The following is a 25,447-nucleotide window of genomic DNA, read 5'->3' as shown; positions in this document are numbered from 1 at the left end:
GGGTGTCACTCGCAGCTGTTTCAACCCCACGAAACACGAACGAACCACCACACCCCGCGAAACGAATCAAGGAGCAACAACAGTCACTCGGTCATTAAGGGGCGTAGATCGTTGTTTGATTGCGGAGGCTGAGCCTGACTCTTTCTCTCTCCTTTTCTCCGCGCGCAGGGACGGACGGTGCGATTTCTCGGATCTAATATTTTTTTATATTACCAATGATAACACTATTGATGTTCAATATTGTAAAAGTATTTTATGATATATCGCGTGATTTAAGTAGATATAAATCATTCACTCGCTTCATGACCACGACATGATCCTCATATCGCATAATTCCAAAAGTGTATATTATATATTCGCTTGAAATGTCATTAGCAAAATAAAAAAATGCTTGCACAGTGCACATATAGTTTATAAAACTAACAAGTGTTTTCACGAAATTTTACATAAGGCTTCGCATGTAGATTATAGATCAGTCCATCTACCTGCGTCCCTCGATCTTTGCCTTACAGAGATTGTTCTTTCCATGGAGAGGCCGAGAGATTGGTGTCGCAGTGTTGAACCCTCGGTGGTCCCCTCGAGTAACCGCGTTGCGCAAACAAAACGGGAGTCGAGTGAGAGACGAGCAGACACGCACTATAGAGCCGCAACACGAGGAAATCTCCATCGAAGCTCGCCTGTCTTTACCAAGGCAACTCTTGTGCGGGAGTTTGGCCGCAACGGCTCGAGAGTGAGCTAGTTGAAAGGGTAAAATGCGTTAAAGCGGATAGGGATCCGTGTAATAATCCTAGAATCCGACCGACATGTTTATATACGAGTCTGATTATATATATCCGCGAATAACGTAAATTGTGTGACTTTACTTTTTGTGTCAAGCATGTAAAGCAATCTCAAGTTAGAGATATCTTGAGTTGAATATCTCTATATAAAAATGCAATAATAGCTCTCGTAAAAATTAAACTTAAATAAGAATTGTATTTATTGTATTTAGGACCAGTTTCACAAGTGTCGGTTGACTTTTAATCTTAGATTAACTCACTCTTTGTCTTTTTCTAAGGGGGACGTTAGAAGGAGGCAAAGAGTGAGTTAATCTAAGATTAAAAGTTAACCGACACTTGTGAAACTGGGTCTTATGTAATTAGCCGGGACTGCCGTTCTTTACGATTATAAATTACATTGTTAAAAAATATAAACTATAATATTTAATATATAAAACATGGAAATTGTTTCACTATTTATAAAAATAGATTAACTACATTCAGAATTGAATTTAATGTTATGCATGTACGCCGGGGAGACTTCCATTATCCGAGATAAAGGTAGAAAGGTGTTCGTTACTAGTAGTTTATCGGTGAGGCGGAAGTGCGGGTTAACGAGCGCAAGTAATTATTTGTATTATCTCGTAATGCACGTTATTATAAACGTAATAGTCGTGTCATTTGTACTGAGCTAATTAAACGCGCGCAAACTCTCTCATGTGTTTACGTGTAGCTCGCTATAACGAGCGATAAATATGTAATAATCGTTAGTCACCCTCATCGTTGTTTTCGCGAAAATCTCAGTCATTTTGGCGTCGACCCAGGCTGCGACGCGTCGTTCGATAATCCTGTTCGTAATTACCGCGAAATCTGTTTGCCGTTCTCCTTTCTTCGCGAGAATCTGCCTCGCGATACGCAAGTGTAAATGCAGAATTTATCCGATGCCAAGTGCGAGCTGCGAACATTGGCGTCGTCGCCATTCGTAATGCGCGATAAATAGTGGACGATATTAACGGCCGGAATCGAGTCGATGCATAAATTCGGTGGTTGTAGTGATATATTTGGAGAAATATAACGTATCTCTATGGATGACTCATTATTCCGGCATTCTAATCTAGATTTTCAGATGTTCACGTACTTCACGCGTGAAGAGCCATTCCAAAATTTACGACAGGACGATCGTCAATGTAACGAGATTATTTTAAAAATCTTTTAATCTATAATTATACAGTTAAGAGTTGTTGATATCAAATTTTATAACGATATGTATACAATGTTCGCTCATGCAGAGTGAAAAATACTCGGATTATTTCAGAATTATCGAGAAATTTTGAACACCAAAAATTTCGCATTCAGAATTTTGTGCCGTGAATTTATTCGGCACATTCACATATAACACAATCTAATATTTAAACCGGAATCGCAAATGCCGGTGTATTCGTTTTGCCATCGCTGGTCGCAATTGGAATGTCTCCAGAGCATCCAGGGCGAGTCGTAAACGCCCGGCTCGCCGAACGTAGATCTCTGCGTGTATTTCTGCGAGCGCAGGGCGCCTCCGTCTGGCCGGGATATAAATTAGATCGACTTGTCACCGGTTGCTGACACTAAATAATACTTAGCGACTGGATTAACGCGCGGTCTTTAACCGCGAGAGGCCAACCCTCCGCGCTCGCGGTTTCCGACCGCGCGCGGTCCAACCTCCTATTTCACGGATTGCATGAACTCGTCCGGGAACGATTTACGCGGCGCGCGGCGGGCGTGGACCAGCACGCCATTGCCATTGGAGTCTACATCAGTCGAAAGAACAGACGGAGAAAAAATAAGCTCCGGTGATTTACGGGTGATTAACGCGTGGCGGATTAAAGGCGCTGCCTCCCACGCTTCTCCCGACTGTTGTATCTTCATATGCGTGTCCGTGTCGTTAAATATATAAGATAATCCTGATGAGAGAATAAAACTGTCGCCTCTCCGTCGTGGTATCCGAGACGATGGGAGCTCGCACTTTATGGATATACGAGCATTCTCGCGAATATCATTTATAAATCCGCTGATGCGGATTAACGCCAATATGTTCGCCAATAAACGAACTGTATTATTGTACTTTCTGGTTTTATTTGTTTCTTTTTGTTGAAAGCATCACATAGGACTGAAAAATGCGTTCGCCTATCTGAATACGCTGAAGATATATAAGTGTATCGAAAAAATATACGAAAGATAAATAAGCTCCATGATTAACGCGAGACAGATTAATGACGCTGTCGTCTCTCAGCATACGTATATATGTTACTGCGCTAAGTTTATAAAATAATCTGTGTGAAAAAATAAATTTGATTCTAAAATTAACAAGAGTTTGTGTGGTTTTTTATGAATGGTTTTACTTGATTTATTCTGCACTCACGAATTAAGGTTAACGTCTTCAAAACAGCATAAAAAATATCAAGAAAAAATAAATTAAAAATATACATATATAAAAATCTGCGTTTACATAGTAACTAAAGAAGATTATCTGTTTCTTATGTTAAGCTCCCCTCGATTTCTGGACGCTAACGAAATGCCGGGCGGAAAGTACCGCAAGAAGTTAGACATGCGGCAGTGTCCCGAGAAATCCGATTGCCGCGTAAAAAAGCTTGTAAACAGGACTGTTTAGGAAGACTTATTATTTCCTGCCTGTCGTACGAACACTTTTCGATTACGACACCGCTCATTTCGAGACGCGGGGCAAGCGCGCATTTATTTTCGATGTCGGCAACGACGACCGTACTCCGAGTATCGATTATGGATGGCGTTAATGAGAGATCGACATGTTAATTTTCTTTCACGCTTATCTGGCCCCGGAATAAACGAAAATATGATGGCCGGCATGCGCGTAGTAATACGCTCCAATTTTTAACGCCGACGTAGAATTTTGTCGGCCACGCTATACAATTCGCTGAACATGGACGACTAAAAGTCTCATGGTACGCGTTTGCTCGATAAATTAAAAATTCCACGCTGTTGTTTGCTTGGCCAAGTTTTATGTAAACGCGAAGTTATCGTCGAGCCGGGGAATTTTATTATTCAAGTTCGCTTTTTACAAGAATTTATAGCGAGAGTGCTCGAGTGTTCCTCTTGAAGTGTTGCTTTTACCGGATTATTAGACAATATATAATTGGCCATTTATTTCCATCATTATTTGGTGAATTATTATTTAATTAAAAAGTGAATAAAAGTAATAAATGAGTCTACTATTACGTCGATTGAAAGATAACACGACAAGTAAAGCAAATCAAACGTAATAAGATCGCTTTGTTACAAGAAGAATTTTTGCTAAACTCGATCTGAGGAAAAACGCCTATTAGAGTAATAACAATCTGAAACTGAAGTTAATTAATTCTACAATCAATGATGCCTGTGAAAAAAAGAGATAAAAATTCTTAATGTTTGATTTGCAATACAATGGAATTTCATTAAAACAACGTCGACAGAATAGAACTTTTGTAACACAAAATTTTAAATAATTTTATGTAACAATATTAAAATATCAGAAAATTCGATTCACATATTTAGAAATAATTATTTTATTAATAAATACTTGCATTTAGTTTTAGTTATTGATAAAACTGCCGATAAATGACACCTTTAGGTAACCTCGTAGAGACAAATCAGTCTATAGATCATCTCTTCGTTTCGATCGTCTCCATGTTCGACTCGAATCGAAAATAAAGTGATTCGTCACCATAATCGTTCGCTCGTCGCCGTGAGCGAACTACCATCGATCTCCTGTCGGTGCAAAAAAGTCCTTAATCAGAGAATTTCTACCGTTTTGTATCAGTCGAAGTTACGACGCTTCCTTAGCCAGCGCGGTCATCATTATGCAATACGATCAGAACGTGAAGTAAAGTGCGACGTAGATCGACCGACTCCAGAAGTTGGAACATAATTCAGAACTTTGTCGCTGATCCCGCTCGTTAAGAAGAAGCGTTTTTTTAGGACACCGCGTGCCCGCTGCCGTTCGGTAACTTTTTTTCTTTTATTCAGGTCGGGACGCGATGCCGCAGAAAACATATAACCATGTGGTGAAACTCGATCATGGAACCGAAATAATTTTACATTCAACACACAGTTATAATCTTTTAATTCTAGTGCTAATAACTAATTCTCAGATTAGCGTCTTTAAATTAATGGTTCCTATACGAATTTTCTAAAATATACATTCCCCTACAGAACTGTTCGTGCAGGCAATACATACGTGATATCCAATGTATCGCATTTGTATCTTCTTTTTCTTTGATAAAATTATTATGGCATATATTAATATATAACTGTATATACATTTTTACAAAAAATAATATTTATCTTCCATCATTATATATAGATAAATGAAAGCAGTTTATCGTGATGTTTTCTATAAAGACATCTGATTATACATCTTACTTTCGAACGATTCGAAGGTTCAGATATCGCCTTAGAGTGACGAGCGCGGAATAAGATGCTGGTTTAAGCGGTTTCAATGAGGAGAATATACGAGCGTATTGTGTAAACCCGTAAGCGAGTTATGTGGACGAACGCTCGTGCAACGCGGTTCGACCCGAGTAATTCCCGTTCGCCTAATGGAGATAAGCCGGAACGTACGATGCGGTTTTCTCAGGTGGCGTAATGAGCGAGGACACGGGACCCTTAATATCGCGGTCGACTTGCCCCCGCGGACGCAGGTGCGGCGAAATTGCCTCGTCGTAGAATCCGAACCTTCGTATGGTACACAGCCCCCAGTTCGTAGCACGGCTTTACGAACCACGGCGAAAGCCGAGCCTTACGAGGTAGGTACTATACGCTTCCGCCGTGGTGTCCCCCGAGGGACAGTCGAGTGCCTTCCTACGAGCTGCTGCGGGCTTATATCGTCGTTGAAATAATTAATCGGCACTGCGTGCGAGATCGATAGTCCCGCCTGCATTGCGCTCAGCTCTGTTCTTACCTCGAGCTAACTTCGAATATATATAATATATATATATGAAAATGCATCGCAAAACATCGGCGAGTATTCATTAAACGGAACAAGATTCATTTCGTTGGATGTCGGATATTCCACTTTGAACGTTTATAAATGAAAGACACGGAAAATTAAACGAGCTTGCATAATACAGCATAATACAGCGCAAAGAAAAAGAGACGCGCGAAGCGAGCTCTAAGCAACGCTTTACCGCAACCGTGCTGACACGCGCTCGGCTCTGTACGCGTACGAAATTAATTTGGATCGTTATTTGCGTCAATAGCGTGCAGCCGCGACTTAGACGCGCCTCGTTATGCGTTGCAGCGTTAATTACTCTCCGCTTCACCCAGGAGCCTCAATCACCTCTGTCTCGCGTAAGCGCGTCAACACACACGCGAATACAAACCCCACCTGGGGAAGCTTTCACGCCGCTGAAAATACCTTCGAACGGAAGTGTGCGGAGATGAATCTCGTGCGCGCGGGCACATATGGGGAAATTTCTGCATCGCCGTGACGAGCCACTCATACGGAAACTCGCGAAATCCATTCCATTTTTCGAGCGATCCATGCTCAAAACTACGTACATACAATCTAGGAAGACAGAAAAGAGAGACTCACCGTGCGAATCTGGAGGGAAGCCCCGTTTGTCACGTGCACCCTGCCGGCATTCTCCGTTCCTCCTTCCGTTCGCGACGTTTTCCTCGCTGGTTCGCCTTGCCAGAGTTCCGATGACTTTCGACTCGATGGACTTTAGGCCACGCAAAATCGCATCTTCAACTTCCAAACGCTGGCAGTAAAGATTGGTAAGAAGATCGTCCGACGAGGATTACTGTCGTGCGGAACGAATCGATCTTGCAAAAAATTTCTGTCCAGAAAACCTATTCAATTTATCCAATGATGCCTTTCGGTAAACTGATTCAACGCGTTGACGGTGACAGACGCAGCTCGAGGAACTATTCTTATGTTTCTAGGTATTCTTGACGAGCTTCCTCCTCTTCACGCGATTCATGTATATTGCTATAAAAGTCGATTTCAGGAACAACTCTTTTTACCGGAAGCGGTCACGTGGAAAAGCGTTCCCGAGGATCGCTCGAGTTCGCTGAAGGCAACGTCACGTTTATCGACCTCAAGAGGTCGTTAATCGTACCTCGTTAACGCGTTATCTCGATTCTCTAACTTCTCGCCGAGCGGATGTTTCCATTCGCTCAAATTATCGCTCTCTTACTCGCTCAGACTATCTTCTCTCCCTCTTCATTCCGATGTCTGGCCTTGCACACCCGTTGACCGCGATCACTTACGATCGATCTTATTGTCTCGATCGGCGAATCGAAGCGCGCCGCGAGGCGGCCGATGATCGATAAGGCGCTAACGCGCTAATTGGCAGACAGTGGCCACCGCGTTCTAACCATCGAGTTAATTATATTTAATTGGCGGGCCATTAATTGTATCCTTAATTATGGGCTTCGAGGTATCTCGTACGCGGCTCCAGTAACGATCGGGACAACGATATACGCGATAGAATAGGGACCATCACGTCGACATAAGCGAAGAATTACGAAGACTTCACGTCGAGGACCACCACGTCGACAAGGGACGAAGTACAACAAAGCCGTTCCAGGTCCAAGATATTAAACGATCCACAACGCTCCCGTCGGATTAATCCTGCAAGGTCCTCGCGCGCTTCCTCGGGGTCGCAGCAATCGAGAGGACTCGACGTCGAGTCCGCCCGTGATTTTCTCAGATGAAAAGGGCTCGGTTTGTCTCGAGAACGGTCCTTCACGAGGCTTCTTACGCGCCTCGATGCCCTCTCCCGAGAGGATCGTTCGCGAAGACGAGGGTCGTCGTCCACTTTTCTTCGCGAGAGGCGCCCTTTTTCCGGCACGATGGGCGTGCTTCAAGCCGTCGCCTCTACGGAAAGCTCCCTTATTACGGCGATCGATCGGTCACTCCCTTTCTCTCCGATCCAGACTCGTTTCGAAGGGCACACGAAGATTATGCGTCGCTCCGTGAGAGATCACTGACGTGAGTCGCGATTTACCGTACCGAGTGCGCGATGATTGGCGTTGCCGTCATCATCGTCGTCTTTAAAGAACTTTCACATTGTCTGAACGCGAATTACGATAGACGATTAGGCACTCTTCGTGACGAGATAGTTTTGGCGCGCGCGATGCGGAACAGAACGATGTATTAGATGTATAGGTACCTCTCGAAGCAGATCGCGCAGAAAATCTTAAATCTTTAAAATACACTTCACGCTGTTCGCCATGTCCCTAAGGGAAAACGTCGAGCCCTTGCATCGCGCGCTCTTTCCAGCGCCTGTTTCCTTACACGGAACGTCAAGTTCTCGAATACAAATTCTTCATGACGTCTACGTTTCTGTATAAAATGTCGAAAGCATTCAAACGGCGAATTCTTTGTGGAGTATCTACGCAAAATATTAAATTCTTCACGGCGTCTATTTTTCTACGTTTTGATCTTCGGGTTACGCGATCTAACCCAAGCTACGTATCAATCTTCACGTGTGCATACGCTTCCTCCCGATTGAGTACCGCATACGGTGAATGTAAACATGCCTCATTCGTCTTCATCGACACCGAGCCAGCTTTAATCAACTTTAATGAACTCGAGCCCCGGAAATGTCTCAGCGGATCGATTCCAAGCTCTCGCGTTACGTCTCTCGATGTTCCTCGCAGGATTTGCAGATTACCGATGAAGATTTTCAATGGAGCCTTGAAGACTTGAAGAGCGGCGAGATCCTCCAAAGGAAAGGATCGTAGAGCAATCACCCGAGACTTGCTCAACCATGAATGCGTGGCTCTTGGTAAACGTTGTCGCTGCAGTTATTCAATTCTCGTGCGCTGACGTCGAATTCGCGGTCCGAATGGCCGTCCGCTCGCGCGAGCACCCGACGACGAACTCCGAGAGAAGGACCCGGCGCGGAGGAGACACCTTCGCCGAGGTAGAGGAGAGGTCACCCCGCAACGAAGCGGGCTCTCGGCGCGACTGAGAGGCTCGGGACCGCGGCAACGAGAGCCACCCCCGCCGATGTGAGAGGGTGGCGGAGGCCCGGCGGGGTGTAGGTGCGCGAAAGAGGTGGATGGCTAGAGGACGAGAGGGCGAAAGAGAGAGAGAGAGAGAGAGAGAGAGAGAGAGAGAGAGAGAGAGAGAGAGAGAGAGAGAGAGAGAGAGAGAGGACGAAGAAGGAGTGCTGTGCGCGCAGCCGCGAGTTCGAAAGCTGGACCGACGGCATTAATTGTGCTCTCTTCTCCACGTCGCGAGGCGAGAATTCGCGCGAGAGATCGCGAATGCTCGCCCGCGTCACTCGCGAGTCACGATCGTCACGAGGGGATTTCTATCATACCGGGGTCTTCGATTTGCTAAAGGATCGCTCCCCCCATCCCCCGCACTACGCAGCTTTCCATCAGGCTAACCGCCCTAGTCGCTTTTGCAGCGGGCCCCGCATTGCCCTTCCTATTCTACCATCCTCTCCCCGTTGTCGACCGCTGCGCCTACCCTGAAATAATGGACGGATAATCTGTTCTGGCGCGGTCCCGCCGGGACTAAAAGGTTCCTCCGAATTCGTCGAGCAACCCCTGGCGCTCCGCTATCACCCCATCCTTTGACCTCCCGGTTTCGGCTGCTTTCTCAACTTTTTCACCCCTCTCTCGTCGACCACTCGCTCGCTCGCTCGCCTGACGTTCCCTTTCTCAAATGCCGCCCTTCGTTCTCTCGGGATGCGCGAGATTGAACACGGATGCTGACCTCAAACTCTACGAGGATCAAAAAGCATTGCTCGAAACGATCAATGTTTTTTTTTTTTTTTAAATAAGGCCTTATCTACGCGTGGTGCAGGTCTTACCTTTAATTTAAGATTTAAAACAATACAATTCCGTTAAGCTTAGATTTGTTGTTACAAAAAATTATTTCTAGGTTTATCCATGACGATCAAAACGGAATAGTCACTATGTGACATAAAAGATATTTCTTTTTTCTATTCATTATGCATTATTTTAGTGCATTATAAAATCTTTTATATTCGCATAAAACAAACAAAAGACTGTTTAAAACCGTCGACACATCCTGTCTCCTGTATTTTTAGCGAACTGCAAATTCACATGATATACAGCTGCAAATTCACGATATATTTATGGGTCTCGAAAGAACACATTTTTAAATAATATCGAGTATTGGCGAACTTTTTCGTTCGGGTCAATATTCGATCCAATTTTCGTTATCTATTTTGCTCTTCGGCCGTACGCGGGTTAAAAAACAATCCTTCTCGGCTAGATAAACGGAGAACGGGACGGTTAGGGCGCGACTTTTTAGTGCCGCGTTTGCATAGAAAGCACGTTTTACGGGCACGGGAAACGGCGAGGTAGATGTCCCGACGTTCCTGGACCCCTCTATCGGCGGTTTTGGTGGCGGAGGTGGCACACAATTAGAAGTGTAGCAGCCGCGCCATAAAGCGCGTGTGGCCCTTGTGTGGCACTACGCCCACGTCAAACGACTCTGGCTTTTACTCCCGACAGTCGTAACGGCGACACGTACGAAAGTCCGACGCTGCACAGACGCGGTCCCTCGTCATGAATAAGGAAGATGTACGCTCGACCCTTTCACATTTACGAAATCTGTAATTTACATCCACGCGCGTACGTGGAAACACCGACACGATCGAGTATCACTGTCTCTAAGGTGTCAAATAAATTAGCATCAAGAGGAAGAACTTGAAATAAAATTAGCAAAAGTATTCTGTTTTCTTAATGTCCTAGCGGAATATATTCTTATTGAGATATTATAAATTACGTGGGCGCGTAACAACGTGCGAGTAACGAGTTTACTAGTGCAGTGTCTGATTTAATTATCAAACTCTGCTTTATCTCTTTCGTAGGAAATTCGACGGTTAAGAACAAAGCGCGACGTACCTCCTCGCTAATATTATTGACAAATAACGTTCGTAACAGACTAAAGAAAAGCATCGTCCCTCCTGAGAGACGCGAGAGAACGCGAAATTCGTGGTAACTTCCGTAAATGAGAGGATTGCCAAGGATGGCGAAACAGGCGAAAGTTGCTCGAGGATATACAGCCTATTTCGTCGGCGGAGGCGGAAACGTCTTCGGGATCCTGTCTCGGGGGTCGTAAGAGGGTGGAACTTACGCCGCGCCGCGGCGCCGTCGTCCTCGATAGGACTTCTCAATCCGCCTCCCGAGACCCCACACGGTAAAGACTCGTCAACTCGATCGGGACTTTAAAACAATTTTGATATCTCATCTCTGGCGCGCGTCTCCCTGCGCGACTTTCTGAAATCAGCTCCCGAAGTACTTTTCAATCTCCCGGAGGAAACTGCATCAACGTCTGACTGTCGATTCAAGCGCGCAAACGCGAAAAGCGCGAAGTCGCAACGAATGGGAATTTACGACAGGGAATTTTAATTTGACAGTTTTTATGTAAAATCATTATGTAACATCTTAATATATCAATTTTTTTATACGGAAACAAATTAAACAGTTGTCTTTCAATTAATGCTTTTTGTCAACATTATATTCCGAATAGAATTAATGTAAAACAACCAAAATCTGAAAAATGCATCAAAATGTCAACGATAGAGAATTAACGACTGCCATTTTTTAAATATATTACTACATATATTTATTATATTAGGTACTATTATATATACAAAATCGTAAAAACTGATTAGTTATACTTTCTCCACAAAAAATCTAGTTTATTATATTAAAACTATTTCCACTCATTTTTTTTCTTCCATCGTTCATACATCTGAAAATTGCACTCGATCCGCGTTAATGCTTGCAATTTATGTTTGATATTAATCACATTTATTTGCAGGCAATAACACCGCGCAATGATGCGATATCGATGTAATCCACGTTTATATTAATTACGTTGCTTATTAATACTAAGCCGTTGGAATCCGATTATATTCTCTGTCCGAAAAACTGGGGAATAATTTGCAAAGATTCGATGCTTACCAAATACTATAATATTTTCACAAATTATCCTGTCCGGGAGAATTTATAGTTGATCGCGCGCACCCGATTACGGCAATTCTATCGCTCGATATAAACTCGACTGTTAAGCAACTTTCAACAATGGACGCAACTGCGCCGTGGCCTTTTGTCTCCGTGGAACTTTCACAATGTCGCATTTTCCTATTGAAGTCTCAGTTAAGGCTGAGTGACATAATTTTGCGCAATTGGCAAGAGGATTATCCGCAAAAGTCCGAATTCAGTTATTGGAAGTCCGTGTAGAAGGCTTCTCATCTCTCCCGGTGAACTAATTGATCTGAAAAAGAATCTCGCGTACACCAGCTCCTGCGACATTCGGCGATAAAGCAACACATCCACGTGCACCAAATGAAATATAGTGAAAAGCAGGAAAGACGATATTTCGTCGAATGGGAATTCTTTTTCAAGTAACGGCTCCTTCGAGCAATCGCAAAATTCTCACGAATTACTTGCAGGAATTATATCTAGTTAGGGAGCGGATTGTGTTACTTAACTTCGCTCTTCGTGGCCCATGCGCAGCCCACGCCTCGCCTTATTGAAACCCTAGCTAAGACCGCGTGGAACATAATTTCGCGAAATTGGCGGAAGGATTATCCGCGGAAGCCGCTGTAACTAAGCGTCTGTACGGAAACTTTTCTCTACGCCGATTGAGGCGGAACGATGAAGAGAGAAAGAGAAAGAGAGAAATAGAAAGAGCATAGAAGAGAGGGTAGAACAAGAGCGCGGAGAAAGGGGATAAAATCTGGAAGAGCGCTGTATCGATTTCTCGCGGCAACCCTTTGCGTTTTACCTCTTCGTCTCAATCTCACCCTTTTCTCTCTTTCTCTCTTCTTTCACCCTTTCTCTCTACTTTTATCTCCCTCTCCTTTCCTCCGTTGGTTGCTCTCGCGACCAAATAAATTAGTTGTCACGAAAGAGCAGAAGCCGGCCAGCTGGCTGGCAGACGGACGATAAAATTACCCGAACGAGCTTAGAGCCGGGGACAAAGTTGAGCCACGCCAAGAGCATTTGCGGAAAGGGTTTGAAGGCAACTGAGATCGCTATTCGTACCTAATTCGCTTCGCGGAAAATAGAAGGTGGACGTTAACCCGGAGGGCGAACGAAAGTGCGGGCGATACGATTGTCACGATCGCCCATTCTCCTAACTCGATCCTTGAGCATCCGAGAGAGAGAGAGAGAGAGAGAGAGAGAGAGAGAGAGAGAGAGAGAGAGAGAAGGAGAAGAAGAAAGAAAGAAAAAGAGATCGCGTAAACTGCTGCAATTCAACATAACTAACATGCTCCTGTAATCTTCCGGAATTCTCAACCAAACGCCAAACCGTAACATTATTCGCTGACGAGACCGTTCTCTCATGCTCTCATGCTGTGCCATCTAACATTTTAATAAAAGATTCACATCTCGAAATGGTGCATATGCGCATTCATAAGATTTTCGATGCCTGCATTTTATACGCTCGGACCTTGAATATGTCGATTTTATGAGTTTCAAGATCGTCAGATTGCGAAATTGTCGAACTCGCGGATTTGTTAAATTCTAGAAGACTCATTGGACTCTGTAATCTCAGAAATTTAAAAATTTTAAATTTTATGCTATTTGGATTTCAAATTTTGAAACTTAACTTTTGGACTTTCTTAATCTTTCTGTGGTGTTTGTTTTATACTATTAGTATGCAATATAGAATTCTCAACGGATTTAAATTTCAAATCTTTTTTAGATACATCATTCTATATCTCATAAATGTTTTATATGTTATTAATTTGTAATTCTCTCTTTGTTAAAACAACAATAAGTGAAACTAAATCAATATGAATCTTACAATTAATTAGAAAAGACGCCATTTTCGAACTGAATCTTGGTAGCCTACAAATAATAAATCTGTATGAATTTTATATATTTTTCCCAATTCTGTAAACTGTGTGAAAATTATTTGTCCGTCTCACGGATTGTAGAGAGATCCAGGTTCAAACCCTGACTGGGGTGATATTTTTCGCAATAAATTTACAGTGATTTAAAGTGATTTAGAATAGAAGAATGCTTAATAACAACAAAAGTTAAATCAATTATCGATGTTAACTGATTAAACATGTGGATTTATCGTTCGGAATGTATATGTATGACAATATTATGGTCTTATAAGATATACATATTCCTATTTCCTATTTCACATGTTATCTAAGTTTATATCGAACCTAATCCGTGTCCGCAGTATCACAATGCTCTCACCTTACTGCAGTAATACTTGCCATGTCTTCGGTTCGATGTATTTGCTATGCATTACGTACACATATATATATATATATATATATATATATATATATATATATATATATATATATATATATATATATATATCCATACATGCATACACGCACACGCCCACACACACACATACACCCACATGCATACATATACACGCGATGCCGCTATGACGTAAACGACGTCGCGTCGCATCGAATCAGATAAACGTCCGAAGGAGCACAATAGTTTCTCGTTGCCGAAGATATTGTCGTACCGTATTCCATACCGCATCGCCGTTGTCGTCTTTCTCATCATTATCCGCGTCCGGCGAAATAGCAGTCGTGATGATTTTCGCGATACAACGATAACGTACACCTTGTAACGTGCGTTCTCGCGAACGAGCGAACCATCGGAAAAGGAGCGGCAAAACCGTAGACACGCCCATCGGGCACCACGGCGAAAATAGCGAAATAACTGATATAGCCTGCGGGAACAAACCATCCCTCGAGTGTCGTGATGGTGGTACGCTCCGCGTTTCCCCGACAGAAACGAAAGAGCCCTTGGCGATGGTCGTTGCGCTCTTATTTCCCCGTGCATTTTCGGACGTGTCGCGATTCTCTGCACACGACAGTATCTCGTTGTTCATCGGCAGATTCCTTGTTCGATATCTCGCCATCCTAAGCTTCGACAAAACAGACGGAGAAAGAGGAAGGGAGAGAGTTTTCTTTACCTTCTCAATCACACATGTCAAATTACATCGAGTACACGTATTCTCATACATGATAATATACCTTGAACAAAAATGGGAGCTTCTATGACGGAAGGATAGAAGAGTACAACAGTATTGATCATCTACTGTTCATATTCTCTTTCACACTAAAAGTTATATAAATTCGCATTAATTTCCGAATTAAGCCTACTCTAATACGGTAATTTTTTCTGGAGAAACTCGAAAGACGCATCTTCGCATCTGCCGGATATACCGAATAAGCAGATTATGCCTTTCTTCGGATCTCTCGTATACGTGCGATGCGGCACGGACGAAATCAGCATAGCGGAGACATTAATATCCATTATATTCTCAGCGATCCGTGCTCAACTTTGAGTCCTGCCATTTCCCCCAACCCCTCCGCGCCATCTTCTTCCGTCCGTTTTCGAAGCAATGGTATATATCCGCGTACCGTTTCGTGATTTATGGAGAAAGTTTAGCCTCGCGATTATCCGACGAGGCTACCGGCACCGCGACAGTTGGCGACTCGTCCTTCGGTCCTCCACATCCTGCCGCGGCTTCCTCTACCTCGTCTATCCTGCGCCCCGAAACCCGCTCGATTTCCGCTATCTCTCTTTCCGTCATTCGCTCGGATTAGTCGAATCCCCATTTTCGCCGACCATTCCGAAATCATGATTCTGCGAAAGGGCAAATCTTCCGTGCCGTTTCGTTCGACGCGAACAGAAACGACCTGCCGCACTCGTAATTAAATTAGCCGACGCGTTCGAATTAATCCTCGCGCACTCGGTTAGATTGGAGCAGAAATATTTGAAGACGGTTGCGGGGCTAACGAAGATATAAATTCGAGCCTTACCTACAATCAAATCTACGAAAACTCGCTCGCACCGACCGCGATTAATCCCGCGCAGCTATATAGATTCTTTATCTTCGGAATACTTTTTTATTTAACAAGTCAAAGACTTTCGAAGACCCGGCGTTCTTCATTATTTTACAAATCTTCATATAAGAATTACAGAAATAATAAATAAATGTAATAGAAATATATCTAATTGTCCTTAAAATAAATTTTACTCAAAATTAATCACAAAATATTATCTATTCGTCTTCAGTCATAAATGTGATTTTTAAAAATTTCTAACTAGCCGAATATACAGTCGAATTTGAACTCTATTTTCAACTTTATTCTACAGGCGTTGAAATAAGTGATCGTCGCTGTTTTTGCGCAGTCGTGCCGAGTGTACAAACACGCCTGCAGCGAGCAGTATTCCACCAGTCGAAACCACTCGAGCCAGTCAGAGGAGCGAGCGCAATCGTGCTCGCGCACAACGCGAATATAATGTCTTTCAGACTGGATAATGCGATGTCGGGCGGTTCTCTCTTCGTGTTCTTGCTCCTCAGGAGCGCGTCTCTTCGAGCGCCCGAAAAACTACCCCCTCCCCTCCCCTCTCCTTTCCTCTCTCGCGTTTCCCTTTGCATTTCCGCCTACCCCTTTTCCCGCGTCTTCATGCACCTTCCCTTTCCCTCAACCCCGTCGCTCGCTCATTCCAAACAGATGTCGCGTTACGACTCTCGGCGCGAACTGGAGGCAACTACTACCGCCTACAATATTCCCTGGCGCGACGGCGTCTGCGTTCACCAGATGTCATGTAAAAAGTTTTCGCTTGGCGCTAAAGATGTCTTGCATGTGCCATGTTTCCGCGTGTATCCAAATGAGCGAAATACGAATGATGATACGTTCCATTAAATCATCTCGTGGGATGAGCTCGAGCAAGAAGAAAATAAAGACATATTCTTACCGCGGAATCGACATAGATCTACAGAGAGTAATTGAGATATGATCTTTTAAAATGGAAAATTAGATCAACAGTATATATATAATAGCACAAAACGATTTAATATATTAACGAGACAGCTCAGATAGCAAGATATAAAATTTTGCATCTTTGTAATGTTACACAAGCTAAAGATGTCAGCTCAACAAATTTATGTGCTTTTCGACTGTACTGCAATTTTATGCAGCAAATCGCATCCTCGAAATGTTCTTTTCGCGTTTTAGCGTGACGCAATTGACGTGACTTTACATAAATAATTTACATGATTAACAACTCTTTTGAGCAATGCTACGTTTGACATCATGGAACGCATGAACAACTCGTAGCAACTCTTACCTACTAATAATACAAAAATGATTGGAATAACAAAGGGTAATTGCAACGTTAATTACGATTTTACAAAAAAAAATATATTCGTCGGTATTGCGGACGAAAAACGGGCAATACAAATTGCGTTCGTTCATACCAGCGACCATCAATTTCTATTGCCTTAAGTGCGACGCAGTTTCAATCTAGAGAGTGAATCAGAGAGCCGAGCGTGGAATTATGCAAATTGTCAGATAGATACGGAAATAGGTTTTCCATAACACGGTTACATTCCGTAACGTTTCCTTAATGAGAATGCAACTTTAATGACTTCCGCCGCGCCTGGAAGAACTTTGTTATTAGATAATATTAATTCGTGCCGATGCTTTTCGCCGCGCTGCATTAAATCACCATTCGTTATTCATACCAGATTAATCGCTTCATGAATCGCGTAAATAGTTTTTTGCGTTTACGCCGAAATGCAAGAACGCTGGTTTCCTAAGTTAAAAATGTTGCATGATTAAAATGTAAAGAATGCAGTAGAGAGAAGAACAATGTTAATTACAATGTTAATTGTTGACAAACAGATAGCAATTTCTCCGAGATCATTAAGCCGCATGCGCGAAAAAAGCTGCCTTTCAACCCCCCAGGCTGATGGCCGACCCTAATCGAAAGAAATTAGCCGCGAGTTAGCCGGAGACTGCTCGTCCAAGCCTCAATTTCGAGCGGGAACGCGTCCTCGAGAGGAGCCCCCGTTTACACGCGCGTGATTAATGTCCTTAATGTCGCCCCCGATCTCGTAATCCTGGCCGCGATTTTAATAACCGGCCGCCCCCCGCGACGACGAAAGCACGGTATTGTGCGACGCGCGTCCGCTTTTATGGGCCCCATTTAATGTCGCTCGCGCGACAGGGAAGGGCACACATCGCATAGGCGCCTCTATTCTCATCTTAAACAGGGATACAAGAAAATGCAACAGGGATATCGAATGTAACTTCTAATCACGATTGTTATTTCTTTAATTCGTTTAGTAAAAAAATCCATAATCTAACGTAGAAAAAAGATGTGTGTTACACACGTAATTACTTTTCGGTAGTTTACGCCCCTGGACGGGGACGCCGCTGCGAAGAGAGATAGACGCAAAGGGGAGACAGGCGGTGAACCGAGTGTAACGGCACGAGTAACAGCAATATGCCAGCGATGTCCCGTGGCGATGCATTAATGCGAGATGCAACGGGGGGATGAAACAGAAGGGAAAAGGGAGAGAGGGAGGAAACGGTGCACCGCAGGGCGTGCTGTGTCTTCTCGCGCGAAGGATGAAAGTTTGATGAGATCCCAGCCACGTGACTATCCAGAGAGATCTCGCGGCAGGTTATACGTGTGTTTATAGATGGGCATGGGTGCCCCGGGTCGCCACGTGCCGCAGGAATGTCATTACACTGAGGAAGAGAAAGGTATTATCAATTCGCCAACGGCGCTTCGGACAGCCGGCACGGACTTGCACCTTATTACGCGATCTTTCCGTCTTTTGCGATATTAACTCCGGAATGTACACACGTCGGGTCTGAGCTCTCAGAATCATGCAGGGATTTCATTCTCTCTTCTCATTATCGCAAAAAGTCCTAAGGACTTGAATCGTATCTAATATTTTCTTTACTCTCGTACTTTACCGTACGGATTGTTAATTAGTATCTAAAAACTTTCTTTTCAGTAGACTTTCTACAAATCAAAATAAATCCATTAAATCTATTTCGTGGGATTTGGACAAATGCAATCTTTATCTCTCACAATGCGGTTCAATGCGCGTTTGACGGAGATTCGCGACGCAAGAATAATGGACACGAGCGTGCACAAATGCAGTCACTTGCGCTTGTAGTTTCCTCGCAACGAGCGCATTATTAATAGTGCGAATTGGTATTCGCACCGGGTAACTTTCGCAACTACACCGTCCGGTGCAACGCGGCGACCGACGAGGTGTGGAACAACGGCGAAAACTTTCGCGGCTGCCGTCAGTGGTCGGGACAGCAACTGGTCGATGGCAAGAGCGGTTGGAAAGGAGAGGAAAAAAAAGACGATTCTGTGACGAAAATCCGGCAGTTATTTCCTCCCCGCGGGCGCTCGTCACCGACGAAACCGATGTACGCGCGCCTTCGCGCGTAATCGGGCTTACGAGAACAGAGTTAATGCACTTCGGGGCGATAAACTTTTCGACGAGAGATGTGAGACGCGACGATTTCCTCTGCCGGTCACCATATTAAATTCCGCTTTAAAAGTAGCCTCGCGATTAATTTTTCGATGATCTCTGCAGTTGTATCATTTTAAACGATACATGCATATACGCAATGTATCTTTAAATATCATAATAGTTTGGAAAATATATCCACACATGCATATACACATTTAGAAATCAAATATATATATTTTTTTAATATCAGAAAATATTTCTCTCTTTCTCTAATGTGAGGTCAATGCTAAAAAGATCATGATTGAAACTTCAATAAATTAATGTAAAATTCTGAAATTTAAGTCCTCTCTTAATCCCACGACAAAGCAAATTGAAAGGTTGGTCAATGCAAGAATATCGTTAAAACTTCTGCACTAGTAACTTTCTCTCAATAAAAAAAGGGAATCGATATGCTGTTGCAGTATGAAATAATGTAGCAATTCGCTTTGCTTCTCCGAGGGAAACGTAGCTCCGAACTTTCCTGACGATGCCTCCTCATGCGAATGGTGGCGTTTCATATAATTTCCCAACAACGCGCGCTATGATTTCCCTCCCTCCTCGGAGATGCTCCCCGAAGAGTACGTTGGAAAACTTTTCGCCCGCGGAAAAAAACTGCGGTGGTAAAGTATGCCTGTAACGCGAACGAGCGAGAGCGAGTTTCGCCTCGTGCGTAACGTCAAAATGCGCTGGTAAAGTTACCGTGTAATTTTGCGGAGTACATGAAGAAGAACCAGGTTGACGTCGCCGAGTTCCCCGTCGTCGTCGTCGACATCAACGAGTCACGATGTCGACGCTTATGACACTCACAAGAAAGCCCTCCGATTTTTACCAGCTTCACACACGCGGATATATACAGACACTTTAAAATCGGAGAATCATATGTCTTTCTCCTTATATTCTTCCCTATTTTTTTACGTACGCTCCTCGCGGATTGAAAAGTCGAAATGCTTCTACAAAATTGAAAATAATCAAATTGAGTAGAGGCTTGCTGTCTATCTCTGTACTTCCGAAATTTCGTTCATCGACATACTGACGATTAGACGTGTGTGTGTGTGTGTGTGTATCAGATTAACAAATTTTATATAGCACTATAATATTGTTATAGTGCTATAAAATATGTAATATACGTATGCTTCTTATACAGCTTGATATCGATATGTTTATAGGTTTATCGTAAAATTTGTTCTAAGAAAATTTTGATTTTTTTCGATGATCCAACCAGAGACTTCGGCTTTCTTCGATGGAAGAACTCGAGAGGGAAAATAGGGGAGCAAAATGCTAGGAAACCAGTCACGGGGCCCTCACGTCATGGGGGACGGCGAGCGGGCTGGTAAGTACGTTCTTAATATGTAGAGGAGTATATAAAAGGTTTATGGCGGGCAATCAGGAACCTATGCTGCGTCATATTAAAAAATCTACGGGCGGTCGTTCGCAGAGCGCGGCGTGGCGCGGATTCTAAAACGCGGAGGGTGTACGCCTCCGGTATCTCGCGGAAAATTGCGAGCCCGGGCGGCTTTATATATTTGTATCGTTCCGTGCCATATTTTGCCGTTCCCCTCTCCTTATCCGACAGGGTAGTAGAAACACAGGGGGTACGTTCTAGGCCTCGAAATTAAATTCTCCAACAAGAAAGCGAACACGGGAAAAAAGCTCGCACGTGTAACCTTTTATATATACGAAGCACGGAGGGTTCGAATTTACAAATTTTGCAGAGATTTTATAAGAAAATTGAGATATAAAAAATAAATAGTCAACCTAAGTAGTCGGCAAAAAATCAAGAGATAAGTTTGAGAACGATTACCTATGATACATTTCAAATAAAATTATAATATATTGAATTATGTAAACTTTTAAAACTGCCAAACTTATAATTTAAAATTTTTTGCACACTTTTTTTTGCCCTTAGTTAGGATTTATGAAACTATTACGAACGCATTGGGGACGAAACAACGATGCTCATCAATTTCCTGAAATTTTCAGAACTTCATGGATTCACGTACAGTTTTCTGTATAATCTCGCTAATTAACGCGGATTCTCGTATTCGCGTACGGTTTTCCACTCTCCTGTTGAATATCGTCACCCCTAAAACACGCTGTTTGGGTATCATTACATTTCCATAGCTCATTATCATTTCAACCGACGCAGCCATTCGCGCTGGCGATATACTCGCACCTGTCACATGTAATTCGATTACACCGCGTGCATGGGCTGGATCCCACCCAAGTTATCTCGCCGACTCGTTCAATACAATAGATGTGTGTGATAGTTCAGCATAGATAATAGATTACGCCATCGGTTTACCAGTCAGTTAAATACGAAAAAAATCTTTTACGGACCGTTTAACGTACGCAGATAGATAATGCCAAAATTTGAGCGATACGACATTTGTGTTGAATGTATAATTAATCTTAAACGTGGCAGGGCTAGTTTCATTTTAAGGAATTAATATTAAAATAACATTCATTATTTGATATAATTAATAGTAACATAAATGTAGATTATGAATTTGTACTTTTTTTATTTGAGTTTTCTGTAAAATTTTTTTATATAACAATATTGTGTGTGTGATTATATTTTTAATAACTACAATCATATTTTCATTAAGATTATTTTAATTTTTATCATTTTGATAATTTGTAACAGATTAACAGCAAAGTTAATAAAATTCTAAAGATATAATTAAGCAAACATGTAAGATCTTAATGTAAACAGATTACATATAAGTAACAGGTCGGTGATTTAATTTCATAAGGAGTCGAGTGTCATCGACAAGGCTCTAGCCTTGCACAAGACTGTACGTATATTTCTGCGAACCGCCATCCGCACGTTTATTGGGACCGAGAGAGCCTGAATGAATTAACCCTGCCGCGATGCTACAAGGGAGAGAGGCAAAGTATAGCCCTGGAAATGCCAAGAGTATACCACTCGAGCGGTGCCATAACGTTTTACGTGCCGGGCCCGGCTTAATTAGAGAATGCTTGACCCTCGTAAAGCCCGGCCTCGACTGTCCGGATATATACCGCTCCACGACACCCCTGGTAACCCCTATCAGATCACCACTATTGCTACTCCTGCGGTGACCGCCTTGTGTGACCACTCTCACGAATATATTTTGATTTGTGCTTGCTAACCTCCGTCGTTTATTGCGCGTTTTGTTACGTTCATAATAAAGAGTATGTACGTATGTCAACGGTCGATAGTTTCGAAATAGACGAATTTCGAATCAATTTTCCTTGACAAGGATGCCAAGGCAGTTCATAATTTGTTGCATCATCTCAATCGTTAATATTTTAAAGTTTTTGACGAGCGTGCCTTAAATTTTATTAAAATAAAATACGAAGTTAAACAAAAATTTGTTCATTTTATTGGCGTACAGTTATGATTCCAGAAAAATAATAAATTAGAAATTTTTCAAAAATTCAATAATACAAATACTGAGAAAATCCAATTTACATGTAAAAAACTAGAAATTTTTATATCCTTTTCTTTTACAAGTGTCGGCATCAATTTTTTAAACTAAAATTTATTAATGAATAATATCGTGGTATTCCTCTTGTTGTGTCATAAAAGATTTGTTGTGCGATTGGCAGTGAGAACGGCGGATCGAAATGACAAACGCGCCAACCGCGGGCATTTACCGCACGAATGACATAGTAATCGAATCGGCTCAACCTGTCGTGGTATATGAGCACCGGAAATCATCGACGGCGTGCATGAGAATGCTCGACACAACCGGTCGAGCCGGTCGCCATTATTTCGAGAGGCCCCGCTCTGCTTGTCGTTTGTCGGCACTTTGCATTTCCGTCATACTTACCTCCGAAACAATAGCATCGATCCCACGCCGATCGGACAATACGCCCTAACAAATTTTTTGACGATTTTCTCGCTGCTTGTACCGAATAGGCTTTTTCGGAACAAAAGTTCTTCATGAAAGATAGTTTCCGTTACGAGTTAATAAATAATTCTCCTAATAAAATAAACCGAAATTCAAAATTGTAAATCTTGCTTTATCGTTAAAAAGAAAATTATTATCGATTCTTCGTCAAATTCATGTGATTTTTTATAACTTAGTTATAGAATTGCAAGTAGTGTTTTGGGGTGAAAAATGTCAAGAATTCAGTTTATTTCTTTGTTTCTCGCAAGTCAATACTCATTCCGATGTAACAATGTAATTTGTCGTTATTGTGAAGCGAATTTTGTCTTCCTTATTCCCTTCCTATAAACAATTTTCACTGATGTGTCTTCGCGATTGCCATTTCCTGCAGCGTGCAGACGGGATTAATTACAACGGCGCGAATTTTCCGACAAGAAAACGACGAATTCGTCAGCTGACGCGGCAGCTGGCATCCTCTCCCGCCCTATGCAGCCGGTAATTGTGACAATTTAGCGATTGTGTCGCATAATGGAGGCCATGCGAGTCCTACACGCGAGCAGGGGTGGGCAGGGACCGAGTGGGCAGGACGGGCAAGATAGACGCGATGTATAGGGATTATATGCCCGTCGAACAACGGGCCCTTTGTGCAGCAAGGTAAAAGGGCAGTTGAGTCACGTTGAATGTATGCGATCCGCGAGAAGCGATCGCGATAATTTTCCCTATGACAAATCCATAGTCCTGACCTTTACGTTATAAGTGATATACAGTATATTTAGAGGATTTACTGTCTTTAGTTGACTCGCAATCTTTTTCTTTTCTAATGATAGGCTGATCGAATTGGTAGCTTTTCTTAATTTTGGCAGTATAACGATTTGATTGTGAAATTCTTTCTGGCTTAACATTGAATTTTGGCAAAACTCTGATGGTGGAATGAAACGTACTATAGAAGTTATTTTAAAGTCAAATTTTATTATCTACTTGAAACTCGCAAGTTTGTCCCAGCTGTCGACGAGCGGGCAAGTTCAATTTTGATGAAACGACAAATAAAGTCTCTCTAATTGCGCAATTTTCCGCTTATTTGAATAATTCAAAAACTATCAATAGCTATATCAATATCTAACTACGATATCTCTCATTCATAGGCGAATGAATTATTAATAGACAAAAACAGGCATATACCGGCGCGGTGGTGCGTTTAACTCTGTTAATAATTTTATTAATTTCCGTCTAACAAAAAGAAGGGAAATATTTACTCCACGCTTATTTGAACGTCCCGTGGTCCCTTCTTTTACGCGAAACGTACGCAGCACGCGCAGACAGAAAGCGCGTCGGAGGGGTGCATACTAGGTGCAATAATGTGTCGTTGTATAATAGGGCACGGGGCTTGCACTTTCATAGTAGAAATAAACGCACACGCCTGTATGGAACCCAACTGAGGCTTTCTCTCTCTCTATTGTGCGAACGTTTTCCATCGATTTCTAATCTCGCGCCGGGGTAAACTGTATCGATTCTGCTTTTGTCGCACGCAAGGGTAGTACGCGAACACTACACCGTTGTTCCCTATCCCCCTTCTCCCCAAAATCGACCACCGTATTTTCAGGGTCCGGAAAAACGTACCTATATACGATGTGGAATTATCGAGATGCTTTGTTCCTTGCCACTTGGCCTATTTCTCCTTCCCGTGTTTTTGCCGATTTTTATTTCATAACTTTTTATTTGAATATTATATCGCGAATCTCGAACGGTTGTTAACTTTTTCATCTCTTAATTGTGTTTCTCTTTGCGATACGTTGTATTTTATTTCCGTACAATAACGAAGTTTAATTCCAGGATATTGAATAAACAGTTTTTCTCCCTTTGCTTGCTTTTCACGGAATCATTTTATACATTATATATTTTAGATTTCCATTTTAGATCTCTGACTCTGCGTCAATCCTCAAAATTATTACGCCAATTTGTTGAACAAAGTTTGTTTTATTTATACTGTAAGTTTTAGTCTCGTAGTTATTGCAATTATCACAAACGTTATACCCCCCAATATTATCAATTTTTGTGTATTACGTTTCACATTTCTTTTTTTTTTTTCGTTATTGCATTATATTGAAGCTACGTTCATGATACACAGCACGATACACATTTATCTCTCGACAGACTGTGCTCTGGGAATAATAAAGTATAACATCCTCCTTTCCGTTCTCTCTCCTCCCTTTTGTTCTTCATTCTTCGGCTTTTGTCTTTCGGCCTTCGTCCTTACGGCCTTATGGCGATTTATTGGCACAGTCGATGATCCCCGGGAATCTCTATTACGCGCCCTTGTAAATTATCCCGGCGTTGTGATAAGGCGTCGCGCGCCGCGGGTGGCGGTCCCTCTGAAATATTGACGCTCGCCGAAGGTCGATCGGGAGGCGTGCACGGCCTCTCATTAATTCGAGGAATTCGACTTATCGCGTTAACGCAGTTCATCCCGTGAGCCCTGGGATGACGGGGGAGCCGTC

The 25,447-nt window shown here is 42.7% G+C and overlaps 1 protein-coding gene across 2 annotated transcripts in view; it reads right to left on the bottom strand.

Moving 5' to 3' along the window:
- The window catches only part of Pxb (putative Hedgehog signaling attenuator pxb), a 442,218-nt gene that overhangs the window by 310,946 nt on the left and 105,825 nt on the right, over positions 1 to 25,447 (bottom strand). Inside the window, exon 1 of one of the 2 annotated variants that reach the window (XM_077419087.1) lies at positions 6,343 to 8,730. The exons of the other annotated variant lie outside the window; for it this stretch is intronic. The gene's annotated coding sequence lies outside the window, so the exon portion shown is untranslated. Of the gene's footprint in view, positions 1 to 6,342; positions 8,731 to 25,447 lie in introns of those variants that run through there. 2 annotated transcript variants of the gene reach the window in all.

Source organism: Temnothorax americanus, unplaced genomic scaffold, assembly GCF_048541705.1.
Source record: "Temnothorax americanus isolate GAGA-0224 unplaced genomic scaffold, ASM4854170v1 Scaffold51, whole genome shotgun sequence".
Classification (NCBI taxonomy): Eukaryota; Metazoa; Arthropoda; class Insecta; order Hymenoptera; family Formicidae; genus Temnothorax; species Temnothorax americanus.
The sequence above is the reverse complement of the archived record's forward strand: the minus strand, read 5'-3'. Positions and strand labels throughout refer to the sequence as shown.